General features: G+C 37.8%; 1 protein-coding gene across 5 annotated transcripts in view; it reads right to left on the bottom strand.

The window, feature by feature from the left end:
- The window catches only part of CTDSPL2 (CTD small phosphatase like 2), an 86,233-nt gene that overhangs the window by 67,392 nt on the left and 2,142 nt on the right, over window positions 1-16,699 (bottom strand). For 2 of the 5 annotated variants that reach the window (XM_055316808.1, XM_055316809.1), the window contains exon 2: window positions 5,905-5,961. The exons of the other annotated variants lie outside the window; for them this stretch is intronic. The gene's annotated coding sequence lies outside the window, so the exon portion shown is untranslated. The remainder of the gene's footprint in view (window positions 1-5,904; window positions 5,962-16,699) is intronic. 5 annotated transcript variants of the gene reach the window in all.

Here is a 16,699-nt window from a genome sequence, read left to right as displayed (position 1 = left end):
ATAGTCTGATAGAAATTACTAGAACTTTTCTGAACTTTAAAGGGGAAAAAATCCTTTGGGTATCTAAGCCAGATGTAGGCAAACTTTTTCTTATAAAAGTATTCAGTAGGGACACTTGGGTGGCTCAGCGGTTCAGCTTCTGCCTTCATCTCAGGGCGTGAATCTGGAGTCCCGGGATAGAGTCCCACATCGGGCTCCCTGCATAGAGCCTGCTTCTTCCTCTGCCTGTGTCTCTCGTGAATAAATAAATAAAATCTTAAAAAATAAATAAATAAATAAATAAATAAATAAATAAATAAATAAATAAATAAATAAATAAAACAGTAAATATTTTAGGCTTGCGGACCACAGGGTTAAAGTTAAATGAAATTCAAATATCAATGTCTAGGTCATGCTCATTGGTTTCAGTATTATCTATGGCACTGTGCAACAAAAGCATCCAAAACAATAAGTCAGTGAATGGGCATGGCTGCGTGCAATAAAATTGTGTTTACAAACACAGGCAGTCAGCCCATGGGCAGCAGTTTGCAGACCTCTGATATAGGCATGCACTAAGGGACTTTATAATGGGAAAAAAAAAACTTCTAAATTTTCCAATAGCAACACTGATATATTAAAATAATCAAGAAAAGAACATGAAACCAAGAATTTTATATTCAACCAAGATAACAAGAATAATGGCCACAAACTATTATCAATGAGCAAGAACTCTAGCTATACTGTGTTCATGGAGCCCTTCTTAAAAAATCAAACAGCCCTTAAGCAAACAAAATTGGGGGAACCTTGAGTGGCTCAGCAGTTTGGCGCCTGCCTTCAGCCCAGGGCGTGATCCTGGAGTCCCGGGATCAAGACCCGCGTCAGGCTTCTTGCATGGAGCCTGCTTCTCCTCTATGTGTGTCTCTGCCTCTCTCTATCTGTGTCTCTCATGAATAAAAAAATAAAATCTTAAAAAAAAAAAAGAAAAAGAAAAGATTGACTACAGATATTGCTTAAGAACTGATAGTGTCGGGGATCCCTGGGTGGCACAGCGGTTTGGCGCCTGCCTTTGGCCCAGGGCGCGATCCTGGAGACCCAGGATCGAGTCCCACGTCAGGCTCCCGGTGCATGGAGCCTGCTTCTCCCTCTGCCTGTGTCTCTGCCTCTCTTTCTCTCTGTGTGACTATCATAAATAAATAAAAAAATTAAAAAAAAAAAAGAACTGATAGTGTCAAACATACATGTAGTTAGTTACTCATTCAGCAAAAATAAAATGAAGGTTGAAAGGGAGAGTATAGTATGTATATTCTCTGACAATGTAAATAAATATACTTAACTATTTAAAAGTGAGGGAGGAGGGCAGCCCCGGTGGCGCAGCGGTTTAGTGCCCCCTGAAGTCCGGGGTTTGATCCTGGGGACCCTGGATCAAGTCCCATATCAGGCTCCCTGCATGGAGCCTGCTTCTCCCTCTGCCTGTGCCTCTGCCTCTTTCTCTCTGTGTGTTTCTATGAATAAATAAATAAAATCTTTAAAAAAAAAAAAAGTGAGGGATGAATAGAAAGAACACAGCAAAAAGAGTATACATATGGCTTCAATAATCATATATATGATAACAGCACCGGCACTGCTATTGTAAGACTATTGTGAAATAAACCTAATTAATATCCACATTTCTAATTCCAGGTCTGTCATCTACTGGATCCTGAGGAACCTAGACACAGTAGGGAACAAGACGACAGAGATACTGAGTAAGTTAAGATAAAATCCCTGGAATTCTAACTCTGGCCAGGTTAAGAGGTCAAAGATCTCCCCCAAAAAGCAGCCATTCAGTTGGACAAAATAATAAAAGCCACCATTTCAGTACTCTAGAAATCAACCAAAGGCATGTAACAATCTGAGAATGTTTATAAAACTGCTCATATTTGGGTAAGAATATTAAGAGTCTGTCTGTGTCATTCTTATCTGGGGCTGCTCTACTACGGTATCCCCTACCTACCTGCAAGCTCAGATGGTTTGTCAGGCTTACAGGACTGCCAATTTTGAGGTCATCATAAAAAGAGACTCACATGATTTAAAGCAGTTGAGCAATGACCACACTGAGTGGTGTCCTCAGTTTAAGTGACAATTTCGGTATAAGTAATCATTTCTGTGGCAGGCAAACTATTAGGACCAACAGCTCTAAGAGTCTAAAGTTGCAGGGGTGCTGGGACAATCATATTCCTGGCTGAGGTAGCACACATGTACAGAGACTTAAAGAGGGCCCCACCTGTCCATATACCGAATCTTGCACATCAAAATTTCTTTTTGGGGATCCCTGGGTGGCTTGGTGCCTGCCTTTGCCCTCTGCCTGTGTCTCTGCCCCCCCCCCTCTGTCTATCATGAATGGATGAAATAAAATCTTAAAAAAAAATTCTTTTTAATTTTTAAAATGTTTGCTAACTGAAAGAAAAAATGACTTTAAATTGTAGTAATGACTGGTTAAATTAAATGTTTTAATTATATTTATAGGCTACCTCTAGTTCTCATTTCATTAAATGACTATGTATGCCCTTTCCTCATTTTTTTCTAAGGATCAAAACACTAGGGATCCCTGGGTGGCTCAGCGGATTAGCGCCACCTTTGGCCCAGGGCATGATCCTGGGGTCCCAGGATCGAGTCCCATGTCAGGCTCCCTGCGTGGAGCCTGCTTCTCCGAACTCTGCCTCTGTCTCTGCCTCTCTGTCTCTGTCTCTCTCTCTCATGAACAAATAAAATAAAAATCTTAAAAAAAAAAAAACAAACACTAAAGTTGAAAAAGACTTTAGTTCAACTTCCCCAAAGCAGAAATCTTTCAGGTAGTTTTCCTGTCTAACGGTACCTAGAATGTGCTCGAATGCTTAAGGAGACTTGAAGTTCACTACTTCCCAATGCAAATATTTATAAATGTTAAATGTTCTAACCAAAAAAATTTTAAAGTCAACTGAATAAAATCTATATTACACCATTAATTCCCTTATCTAATAAAGAAGAATTTCTAGGGGTACCTGAGTGGCTTAGTGAGTTGAGCATCTGACTTTTGATCTCAGCTCAGGTCCTGATCTCAGGGGTCATGAGTTCAACCCCTGCACTGTGTTGGGCTCCACACTGGGTATAGAGCCTACTTAAAAAGCAAATAAATAAAATAAAGAAGAATTTCTAAGAAGAATTTAATTCTAGCAACTTAGTTAAGCATAATTTTTCTTGTTTTAAACTCAAAGCTTGTAAAGTTTTTTCATTTTATTTTTTTTAATTTTTAAAAAGATTTTATTTATTTATTCATGAGAGACAGAGACAGAGACAGAGAGAGAGAGAGAGAGAGAGAGAGAGAGAGGGGGGCAGAGACACAGGCAGAGGGAGAAGCAGGCTCCCTGCAAGGAGCCCAACATGGGACTCAATCCCGGGTCTCCAGGATCACACCCCAGGCCGGAGGTGGCACTAAACTGTTAAGCCACCAGGGCTGCCCAAGTTTTTTCATTTTAATACTTAAAAACAAATATAACTTTTTTAGTTTGCCAATTATGGCTTAATTTAGAGGAAGATATTTGCATTATTTGCCCCAACTCCCCAAAAGAATGGAACTATGCCTAACACTTCAAAAATACTTTGTATTTCCAAGGATCTCAATAAATATTTGCTAATTTAATCCCCTGGTATTTCTTACAGATTACTAAAATCCTAAAATAAAGGTCCAAATGTCCATGCTTAACTGAATACTGAAACATAATCCAAACAAGCACCCTACTATTATAGCACATTACAAGCATAATCCAAAAAGCATGGTGTAAAAAGTATCATATTGGTTTTCTAGTAAGTTTGCTGTCCACTCCAGAAAACCAACCCTTAACCTATCCTTTTCAAAAATAAAGTACCTGTCTTAACTACATGGATCTGAATATGGAAAATGTTAAAGTGATAGAATAACCAACAGCCATCCTTTATTAACTGCTAGGTACAAGGGACCATCCTAAGTGCTTTGTAAACACATTATTTCACTTAATCTTTCAACAACATAAAGTAGTGTCCATTATTTCCATCTTACAATGGAGGAAAATGAGGTGGAGAAAATGGCAGAAGTGTTTTAAGTAACAATTTCCAGGTAATTTCAATAAAAAATAACCGACAATATAAAAATGGTATATTTATCACCAACAAAAAGCTAATTAAAAAGGTACCAAAAATTCTAATTTCCATTAGCCTCTAAAGTTTGTTCTTACTTCTGCTCTTTTCTAAATACATAGTCATTCACAAGTGATTTTCCTGCTGAGCCCCTATCTATACAAAGCCTTAAAATAGGGTTAACTTACAAACAGCTGTGTTTACAAATTGGCAGTTAGAAGCTCAAAATAAAACTTCTCATTGAAATAGTGTTACAAATGGAGGTTACAGTTCCAGGGTAGCTCCTATAGTATATTTTTACCCATAATGTAACTGAATAGAAAAACCTAGGGGCACCTGGGTAGCTCAGAGCCCTGGTGGCTCAGCTGTTTAAGTATCTGATTCTTGGTTTTGGCTCAAGTCATAATCTCAGGGTCCCAGAACCCAGCCCCAAATCAGGTTCCATGCTCAGCGGGGAGTCTCTTTCTCCCCCACCCCATTTGACCCTTCCCCAGCTCTAAAATAAATGAATCTTTAAGAAAGAAAAGAAAAATCTAAAATCTAAATCATTACACCAACCTTGTGGAAAACTATACTCCATATTTCTACACCAAGCCTATCGATAGCAAAACTATCTCTAGTGCTGGGAAAACTGAATATTCAAATGCAAAAAATGAAACTGATCCTTACCTTACAGTGTACAAAAAAACTAACTCAAAATGGATCAAAGACCCTAAGAGTTAAAGTCTCAGAAGAAAAAGGGGATGAGGGACGCCCGGGTGGCTCAGCGGTTTAGCGCCTGCCTTCGGCCCAGGGTGTGATCCTGGAGTCCTGGGATCGAGTCCCACGTCCGGCTCCCTTCATAGATTCTGCTTCTCCCTCTGCCTGTGTCTCTGCCTCTCTCTGTGTCTCTCATGAATAAATAAACAAAATCTTAAAAAAAAAAAAAAAGAAAGAAAGAAAGAAAACAGAGGATGAGTTCATGACACTGGATTTGGCAATGATTTCTTGGATAGGACACCAAAGCAACAAGCAACAAAAGAAAAAAATGATATACTGGACTACATCAAAGTTAAAAACTTTTGTGCATCAAAAGACACTATGAACAGTGAAAAGGTAACCTATGAAAGAAAAGAAAATATGTGCAAATCATCTCTCTCATAAAGGTTTAAATATCCAGAATATATTTTAAAAACTCCTACAATAACAACAAATCAAGCAACCTGGTTCAAAACTGGGTAGAAGATTTGAACAGATATTTCTCCAAAGAAGATACACAAATAAGCACATCAAAAAATGCTGAATATCACTAATCATTAGAGAAATGCAAACCAAAACCACAATGAGATACCTCTTCATATTCATTAGGATGGCTATTATCAAAAAACAGAAAATAAGAGGTATCAACAAGGATGTGGAGAAACTGGAATCCTTGTGCACTGCTGATAAAAATGCAAATTGACTCAGCCACTGTGGAAAGTACTATGGCAGTTCCTCAAAAAATTAAACATAGAATTACCATATGATCTAGCGTTTCTACTTCTAGGTATATACTCTATAAAGAACTGAAAGCAAACAGATAATTGCATAGCCATTGTCACAGCAGCATTATTCACAATAGCCAAAAGGTGAAAGCAAAAGTGTCTATCAACAGACGGATGAGCAAAATGTGATATACATATACAATGGAATATTATTCAGCCCTAAAAAGGAAGAAATTCTGCAATATGCTACAACATGGATCAAACTTGGTAACATTATGCTAAGGAAAATAAATCAGTCACAAAAGGACAAATATTGTATGATTTCACTTACATGAGGTTCCTACTCAAATTCAGTAGAGACATAAAGTAGAATAGTGGTTGCCAGGGCCTGAGGGAAGGAGGGGAAAGAGGATTATTATTTAATAGATATGGACTTTCACATCAGGAAGAAAAAGTTCTAGAGATGGATAGTGGTAATGGCTGCACAAGATGAATGTACTTAATACCACCGAATTGTACATTTAAAAACAGTTAAAATGGAAAAAAAAAAACACAGTTAAAATGGTAAATTTTATCTTATATTTAACCACAATTAAAAAGGAAAAAAAACTACAGATCTCCACCTAATCCTTTTTTCTAAGCCACTAATGATAGTGTAAGGTAAAGGTTTCCAAGAGAGTAAGAGAGGGAGACTCTGGAATGGGAAAAAAAAATCTCTTTCTAAAAAAATTTTTAACAAACTTCCGTATAAAGGGGAAGAACTACAGTACAGAAAAGGGGACTAAGTAAAATTTGCCCTCCTATTCTGCTGTTTATATATTTACTACTTATAAAAACTGACAAAATAACCTGTAGACTAAAAAATGGTGGACTGTCAGATATACAAAGTACAGAAATATTTCATCTAAATTTGAGATAAAAAATGTTAGTATTTCCTGGTTTTTCTGGACCTTTCAGGAAATGGAATGGAAAGATAAGCAGGGTTGGGAAAAAGAGGGGTTTGGGGAAAAGATAACAAAAACTGTAAAGGATGGGAGGGCCTGGGTGGCTCAGTCAGTTAAGTATCTGCCTTTGACTCAGATTATGATGTCCGAGACCTGGGATCAGGTCCTGGGATCAAGCGGCACGTCATGATCCCTGCTCGTCTGGGAGTCTGCCTCTGCCCCTCCCCCTGCTCATTTTTTTTTCTCTCTCAAATAAATAATCAAATCTTTAAAATAAATAAATAAACAAACAAGACCTGAAAAGATGCAGGGCCTGATTTAGCACCGAGGGGCAATTACTGAAAGAGATCCATTCTGATGTCCAGATACACAGAGCCTACTCTTGACTTAGACTGGACTTGGGACAACAGAGATATTCCTGAGTTCATCACCAGGCTAACAAGCACACATCAATAACTGTAATCTACCATGGGAAGAGAATAAGGAGCATTTACAGTCTGCATAGAGGTACAAGTACACAAGGACAGCCAAAAATTGAGAGTCAATCAGGAAAACTGAAAAACCCTTTCTCTCCTGCCTTCATTTCTAGCTTAAGCACAAAGTAACACTAGAGAAGTTTGAAATCAATCAATGATGCATTTAAAATACTCTTTGCAAAGAAAAATTCTTTGCAATAACAAAACCAAAACTCAGCTTATTCAGACTGCTACACTAAAAAAAATCCAGGTATGCAGTTTTCCAGGTATATATATTCTATCTACTCAGTCTTTACTGTCCTATTTATGATATCTAGTGTTCGATAAAATATTGCAAGACACACAAAAAAAGAAAGAATATACAACCCACTGTCTCTTGACAAAGCATTCAGCAGAACCAAAAATCAATGAGGTCAAAAACAGAAAACTCAATGAAATCAAAAGCTGATTTTTAGAAAAGATCAATAAATTGATAAACCTCTAGCAAGACTAAGGAAAAAAAGACACAAATTACAAATATCAAGAATGGGAAGGTGAAAATCACTACACACCCCACAGATGTAAGAACAATATTGGAATGTTATAAACTTTATGTCCATATATTCAACAATTTAGATGAAAGTCAAATTCTTAAAAAAACATGAACACAAGAGATCACACAAGAATAGGTAACCTGATCAGCCCTATATCTATCTATAAAAATTCAAATTATAGGAAAAGTGTTCAGCACAGGGGTGCAGATGAGTTCACTGTAGAATCCTACCAAACATTTAAAACAAAAATACCAAATCTACAAACTCTTTTAGAAAACAGAAAGGAACACTTCCCAACTCATTTTCATGAGGTCAGCGTTACCCTGATAACAAAATTAAATGGTACATATTAACTGGGCCAAATACCAGTCAGATACTGCCTACTCAACACTTGCAATAACCTAATATTATTATTTAAACTTAAAATATAAAAGGAAGAATTTTGAATATGCACATACTGCCTCATCTTGATAATTCTATTTATGTTAGAATTTAACATATCCTTTAAGTTCTCTGGAGCTTCACTACTAGATAAGTTCTTTCCTATTATCAGTAATATAGAATAAAACAAGATTGGGAAAGAGTACACTATGGAAATAAATACTACTAACGAATGAAAATGGTACAATTTAGGTAGATTACATCATAAAACATAGCAATGGGGCAATGACACATTAAGGGTGCAAACTCCTGATGTTGCAGAAGGGGGTGAGTATATAATGTAAAATGTTTCCACTTCTTCAACATTTAAACCAGATCTCATTTCAGGAATAGAAAAAGCTGACTGCTCATCAATCTAAAACTGGGCAATGAACTTCACTATTTACCTGCAGTCCAGTTAAAAGGATTGGGAAAGTTGTGAGGGTGTGAAAAGGAAAGCCTCTTCCAGGGATGCCTGGGTGGCTCAGTGGTTTAGCATCTGCCTTCCACTGAGCGTGATCCTGGAGTCCCGGGATGATGGAGTCCCACATTTGGCTCCCTGCATGGAGCCTGCTTCTCCCTCTGCCTGTGTCTCTCATGAATAAATAAATAAAATCTTAAAAAAAAAAAAAAAAAGCCTCTTCCAAATGCTCACTACCAATTACAAAGTTAATTCTGCTAGTTTCTCTATCACCTCTAAATTTCAGATTCACATCCAACAGCCTTCTCAACACTTCTCAACACACTCAACATGTGGCACCGCAAATTCAACTTACCCAAAACTGAACTCACTTTTCCACCCTTATTCACAGACTTGCTCTTCCTACTATATATTTCCTACTATATTCCTATTTTAAAAGCTTATTTATTTAAGCAATTTCTACACCCAATGTGGGGCTCAAACTCACAAAGCCAAGATCAAAAGCCATATGCATGCTCTAACGACTGAGCCTGCCAGGACCCCCTCCTACATTCTTGATCACAAGTAATGCTAATGCCATCTATCTAATCAACCAAACCAGAAATCATCCTAAACATCCTGCTCATTCCTCCTCTCCCTTGTCCCAGAGAGTCAATCGTCACATCCTGATGATTTTACCTCTAAATCATTTCTCAGTCTGTCCCCTTTAAATCCATCCTCCACACTCCACAAATCTGCCTGTTCCTTCTCATTAACTGCCTTCAAAATAAAGACTGAACTCTGGCATATATATATATATATATATATAAAACCCTACACGATCTACCTCTCCAAGCCTTTTTTCATTGCTATTTGCTGTGCCACTCTTTGCAGTCCAATAGTAATAGTTTCCTGCCACGTTGTGCTGTATGTATCCTGCTTCTGCTTTTCTCTTTACCGCAAACATTCTTTCAACTAATTCTTATCTTCATCACTGAAAGCTTGGCTCAAGTATCATGCACTCCAGGTAAGTTAAGTAACCACCTCCACATCCCTAAGCCTATGTAAACCTGTGATTATCGCTACCTAAGCTCTTAACAAATCCTATTGAAATAATTTATATATCTTTAATTATACTAGACTGTAAGAGTCTTGAAGGCAAAAGTCTTATCTGTTGAACTACACCATAATTTTTCTCATTTTCCTCAGAGACCAGAGAAAAAACTATGTCACTAAACATAAACAATCCTCACTGCAGCAATCAATTCTTACTCACAAAAAAGAACTATAAATAAAACTAAAAATGTTCCTTCCTCATAAGATTTCCTTCCTCTTCACAAAATCCCTGATTCCAAGCAATATCTGAAGCAAACAATTACAGTTACAAATTATCTTGTGTTAACAAGATTATAATAATGCTACAAGCATAAATTCAGTTAATAATTTGCTACTGAGGTCTTTAGTGCACAAATTTCTATCAAAACAACAAACAGCACACTACATATAAAAGATTCTTAACAAATTATCTAGGACTAGCCTGATGTACATCCTTTAAACAAGTATTTGCTGAATGAAGCAGAGAAGAGGGAAATAAAAGTGGGTAATAAGTATAAAGAAAACTATAAAAAGATTAGATATCAAGCTTTAAAGGAAAAGTCTGGGTTTTCCCATTAAATCTAGATATACGTAATTTTATAAGTTGGCTATATAAAGAATATATGCATGCAAGGTTATGGAGTAGCCTCCTAAGGGAGTTACTGAAGGGATAATAGGGAAGTATCAGTTCTGAATCTTACCGTTAGTAAACTGTGACACTGATCAACCAATGATTAAGTCATCATGCAATCATTCTAGCATTTGATTTCAACAGAAGTTTTGGGTTTTTTTTTAAGGTTTTATTTATTTATTCATGAGAGACAGAGAAGAGAGGCAGAGACACAGGCAGAGGTAGAGGCAGGCTCCATGCAGGGAACCCGATGTAGGGCTTGATCCCAGGACTCCAGGATCACACACTGGGCCAAAGGCAGACATTTAACCGCTGAGCCACCCAGGCATCCCTGATTTCCTCAAAAGAAGTTGTTACTGGACTTCAGTTCTATGCATTTCACTACATGTAAATTTTACCTTAAAAAAAAAAAAAAGCTGCCAAAATGGGAAATGAGTCATTAATTAATCTGAGCTGTTTTCATCCTTCCATTACATACAACTCATCCCACAGCACCCTAATTAAGACAAACATTTACTACATGTTAAAAAGTCTTCAGAATGGCTCATCATTAATAAAACAAAGACTTTACTGGACTAGATGACCCCTTTGGTCTCTTCTAGCTCTAGATTTCAAGGGTTTGTTAATTTATAGTGTTATAAATGGTATCACTACTAAAATTATACTCATGAGAGAAAAAGCTAAAAATCACTGCCTTCATTGATACCAAATAACATTTTCAAAAGTGTCAGCATCTATTTTCATGATCTATATTTCTAGCCTGACTAATCTGAAATCAACAGCTTCAGATATTACAACTGTCCACTTTAATCTCCACTTCACCCCTAAGCCTTCATTAAATGACTTCAGAGAGGAAGAGATTTCTCTGTCCCTCCTACTTAACACCTAATAAAAGTCAAAAATCAATTAGAGCAGAAAGAATAAGTAGAGGAGTATTACACAAGCATCAACTCTACTACAAAAAGAGTTTTCAGGGCAGCCCAAAAACTCAGCTCAGCTGTTTAGCCCAGGGCCCGATCCTGGAGACCGGGGATCGAGTCCCACGTCAGGCTCCCTGCATGGAGCCTGCTTCTCCCTCTGCCTGTGTCTCTGCCTCTCTCTCTCTCTCTCTCTCTCTCTCTCTCTGTATCTTTCATGGATAAATAAATAAAATCTTTAAAAAAAAAAAGTTTTCATCAAATACTTCCCCCAAAAAAGCATGTGATAAAGACAGGTGGTCTTTTGGAGTTCTTACTATTTTTGATGTATGACTTTCTCTTTTTTATTAACATTGTAGAATTCTTCAAAAACTACTAAATATAATAAACTTATAACCAAAAGCACTTATCGAAATATAGAGAATATATAAAAAATAGAAGAGCTGCTGAGTTAGGTTGATAAAATTATGAGGATTTTTTTCCTCTCAAAATTTTCTTTGATGAACAAAAACAATGCTTTTTCTAAATCCATGATCAATTATTTTTCTCTAGAGAAATAAAATATGTGGACTGTTAAATTAGTGATGACTGAAACACTCTGAGAATAGAGGGCATTATTCAGTTTGTTAATCACTGAAAAAACTTACTAAGGCACAGTCATTCAGATATATGTTTTAAAATACTACTAGTGGTACCCCTCTTAAAACCTTGTATGTCCTCAGTAGAAATATACTTAGGGCAAAATCAATATATATTATATGTCAATATATGTCCTGCTGAGGACATTTTTATATTTCTTTTTTTTTTAATTTTATTTATTTATTCATGAGAGACACACACACACACACAGAGAGAGAGAGAGAGAGAGAGAGAGAGGCACAGACACAGGTAGAGGGAGAAGCAGGCTCCATTCCATGCAGGGAGCCTGACCTGGGACTCGATCCTGGGTCTCCAGGACCACACCCGGGAAATGAAGGTGGCGCTAAGCCACTGAGCCACCCAGGCTGCCCTGTATTTCTTTCACCTGATCTTTAACAACAGTAATTTGGAGATTGTTTTAACTACCATCAATAAATATGATTTAAACATCTTGTAAAAAGAGCATTCGGGCAGCCCGAGTGGCTCAGCAGTTTGGTGCCGCCTTCAGCCCAGGGTGTGGTCCTGGAGACCGGGGATCGAGTCGCGCATGGGGCTCCCTGCATGAAGCCTGCTTCTCCCTCTGCCTGTGTCTCTGACTCTCTCTCTGTGTCTCTCATGAATAAATAAATAAAATCTTAAAAAAAGAACATTCAACTACATGGTATGAAAAAAATTCCTATCAGTAACACTTGATGGAGTGGTTCTCCACTCAGCAGGAGGTCTGCTTCCCCCTCTCCCTCTGTGCACTCTATCACTCTCTCAAATAAATAAATAAAAATTCTTTTAAAAAATACATTTACAGTACCTGAAATAATCCCTACTATTATTATACCACATTCCAAGGAAAAGTTAGTCATTTTTTTTTATTTATGATAGTCAGAGAGAGAGAGAGAGAGAGAGAGAGAGAGGCAGAGACACAGGCAGAGGGAGAAGCAGGCTCCACGCACCGGGAGCCCGACGTGGGACTCGATCCCGGGTCTCCAAGATCGCGCCCTGAGCCAAAGGCAGGCGCCAAACCGCTGCACCGCCCAGGGATCCCGTCATTTTGATTGAGATAAACTAAAGACAAGATCTTTGAAGAGTGAACTTTTAAGTAAACTCCACCCCCAACATGGGACGTGAACTCACACCCCAGGTGCCCCAGGATCAAAAGTCACATGCCCTATGGGCTAAGCTAGCCAGGTGCCCTGACTAGTGATTTCAATAGAAATTCACTCTGGGCACCTGGCTGGCAGTCGGTAAGCTCACAACTCTTGATTTTGGGGTCGTGGTTCAAGCCCCAGGTTGGAGGCAAAGACTACATAAAAACTAAAATCCAAATAAACAATTAACTTGTCAAAGACAAGGTATAATCATAATTCTCTAAGAGAACTACATTTTGTTTGCTATAACTAAAAAAATAACAAGGTAGACTATCAATAAGGAAAAGTGCTTGATTGTTTGAAATGTGATTGTGAATATTTTTCAAATAATTTTTATTAGTACATCAGAAAATTAAAGGATTATATAATTACCTTATTTAACAAAATATACTAAAACAGGTACTTGTAAGGTCAGTGAAAGGGGGATGCCTGGGTAGCTCAGCGGGTGAGCGTCTGCCTTTGGTTGAGGGCGTAATCCCAGAGTCCCAGGATCGAGTCCCACATCAGGCTCCCTGCAATGGAGCCTGCTTCTCCCTCTCCCTCTGCCTATGTCTCTGCCTCTCTCTGTCTCTCATGAATAAATAAAATCTTAAAAAACAAAAAAAAAAGGTCAGTGAAAGGTTAATAATTTTCAATGAAACAGGATAATCATACATATTTGGGGAATAACAGGAAGAAAGCAATTATTACTAAAACAAATAATCACAGTTTTTTTTTCTCAACTAAAAAGATACTTATGTGTTCTGGATATTTTTCTTTTAAAGAGTAATATACTTTTGGGAGCACATGGGTGGCTCAGTCAGTTGAGCATCTGCTTTTGACTCAGGTCATGATCTCTTGGTTCTGAGATGGAGCCCCCCATCTGCTTCTCCCTCACCCTTTGTCTTCCCCCACCCCACAATTGTGCAGTATCTCTCTCTCTCACAAATTAATAAAATCTTTTTTAAAAAGTAACATACATTTTTCAATAAGGCATACTTCTAAATTCCTAATTAAAGATTAAACTGGTCAACCTGAGAAACTTAAACTATCGTTATGCTGCTAATAGGGTCTTAATCTTCCCCCTCTTATTTACTTTTAGCAATATCTCTGCTTTTTTACTTCCCAAAGAAATTTTTTTAAGATTTTATTTATTTACTTGAGAGAGAGAGAGAACATGAGCAGAGGGAGGGGCAGAGGGAGAAGCTGAGCAGGAATCAGATGCGGGACTCGATCCCAGGACTCCAGGATCATGGCCTGAGCTGAAGGCAGATGATCAACTGACTAAGGCACTCAGGTGCCCCTCAAAGAATTACTTGATATGGAAGAATTTAGTCCAAAAAAAGAAAACATTCTTCCTGAAAGATATAAACAACTATTACTAAATATTAATCTCTATTATCTATGCAGTATTCAAGTGCCTTTATTTTTAAAAAGATTTTATTTATTAGAGAGCATAGCATGCGCAAGGGGGGGGGCAGGCAGAGGGAGAGGGAGAAGCGGGCTCCCTACTGAGCAGGGAGCCTGATGTGGGGCTCCATCCCAGAACCTTGGGATCATAACCCAAGCCTAAGGCAGATGCTTATTAACAACTGAGCCACTCAGGTGGCCCTTAAGTCCCTTCTAATACTACAGCTTTAAGTTTCTTTAAAGTAGTAAACACATTTCCTTATACTAAAATTATTATAGCTCTTATGAAAACATGATTGCTAAAACCTCAAGTTAAAGTACTACTGATGATTCATGTTTAATCTAGACATACTTCCTTTCCTACAATCTCTCTAAATAAATACAGGAGAATTTATGAATGCCACAAAACATAGGATTCAAAATATACTCAAATGGTCTATTGTGACCTTATAATAAAGTTAAAAGACTTATTACGTAAAAATTTTACAACACTACTTTTTTAAAATGGCATATTAGTGTTTCCCTACACTCTTTTTTTTTTTTTTTAAGATTTTGTTTATTTATTCATGAGACACAGAGAGAGAGGCAGAGACACAGGCAGAGGGAGAAGCAGGCTCCATGCAGGGAGCCTGATGTGGGACTCGATCCTGGGTCTCCAGGATCACGCCCTGGGCTGAAGGTGGCGCTAAACCGCTAAGCCACCCAGGCTGCCCTCCCTTCATTCTTCTAAACCGTATTAACTGGGGGACCTAGAGATGAGGGAAGCAAACAAAAGGGCTAGCCAAACCAATAAGCCATGTTTGTCCTTAAGATTCTACCATTCTTCTTTAGCCCACACTTAGTCTTACCCCTCATTACTGTCAGATTCACAAGATTCGTAAAGGACCCCAAGAAACCCAAGCTTCTCACTACAACTCAACCCTTATCATGCCTTTTTCCGCTAAACAGTGTTCCTAGGGATCCCTGGGTGGCGAAGCGGTTTGGCGCCTGCCTTTGGCCCAGGGCGCGATCCTGGAGACCCCAGATCGAACCCCACGTCAAGCTCCCGGTGCATGGAGCCTGCTTCTCCCTCTGCCTGTGTCTGCCTCTCTCTCTGTGTGACTATCATAAATAAATAAAAATTAAAAAAAAAAAACCAAAAACAAAAAAACAGTGTTCCTATATGCCACACCTCTCCTGATCAGTGAGTGCATAAAATCTTACTTCTACATTCCACTGCCTCTGAACCCTCACCTGTTTGTGGTATCAGCAAGTTTATTTGATAAACTAATATGGGATAATATTACCAATAAAAGACAACAGTTTAAATTTTCTCCAGAGAATTTGTGATTTTAAACAGATTATTTTATTTATTTATTTGAATTTATCATTATATGGTTTCACTCATACAGGGAATATAAGAAATATCAATAGGTCATTTTTAAAATTAATTCCATAACACACAAGACAGACACAAAGTTTGGCACTGGCAATTCTCAAATTATGCTACACAATCAACCATCTAATCTACCTATCTGTAATGTAGATCCAATTACAATTTAATACAGTTTAAACTAAAAATTAATGTAGTCATATACAACCAGTAGGGAATATATGTCTGGCTTAGATATATGCCTCGTGGCAAATGTCAAGTAAGTGATAACTAAAATTATGACTGTATGGTTTTATCATAAGTCTTATATCTGTTAAATCTTCTCACTTTCAAAGTAGAGCAAATGACTCTCTGTAGCTAATCCAGTTCAAACAGGTAACTTTCTTCTTTTAATTTCTTAAAATTTTTATGTAATCTCTATGTATCTCTAATGTGGGGCTTGAACTCATGACCCCAAGACCAAGAGTTGCGTGTTCTACCAACTGGGTCAAGCAGGCCCCTAAAATGGTCAGGTAACCTTTTAACCCACCCAGAATAATTACCTTAGCACACCATATATGAGGACTTTTTCAGAACATTTGATACTTATGACTTTACAGTGTCTTTTCTACGTTATGATTTTTCACAACTTGGTCAATTACAAATATAATTACACACTGTTTACTTCAAATTCTAACAAACCACTTTATTCTTTATTGCATTAATCCAAAGTACAGTCTCTTATGACTGAGATAATTAAATACCATTTCATTCCATCTGCAATTAATCCTATAGTTAGTTACAAGTCTAGAGCCTCAGGTGTCTTTCTGAACAACAGATCCAAGTTCTTTTTAAAACCGGAATAGGAGCAGCCCCGGTGGCTCAGCGGTTTAGTGCTGCCTTCGGCCCGGGGTATAATCCAGGAGACCCGGGATCGAGTCCCATGTTGGGCTCCCTGCATGGGGCCTGCTTCTCCCTCTGCCTCTCTCTCTCTCTCTGTGTGGTGTGTGTGTGTGTCTGTCATGAATAAATAAATAAAATCTTTAAAAAAGAAAAAAAAACAGAAGAGTATGGATTTTGTATTATAATAATCTTGTGAAGAAACCTCTAGACAGAATCTCAAACATAAGAATAGCTAGATAAATTTGGGGGAGAGCAAACTTCTCCAATTCTTATTTTCTTAACAGTG

Source organism: Nyctereutes procyonoides, unplaced genomic scaffold (assembly GCF_905146905.1).
Source record: "Nyctereutes procyonoides isolate TBG_1078 unplaced genomic scaffold, NYPRO_anot_genome, whole genome shotgun sequence".
Taxonomy (NCBI): Eukaryota; Metazoa; Chordata; class Mammalia; order Carnivora; family Canidae; genus Nyctereutes; species Nyctereutes procyonoides.
This window is presented reverse-complemented; position numbering and strand designations above follow the sequence as displayed.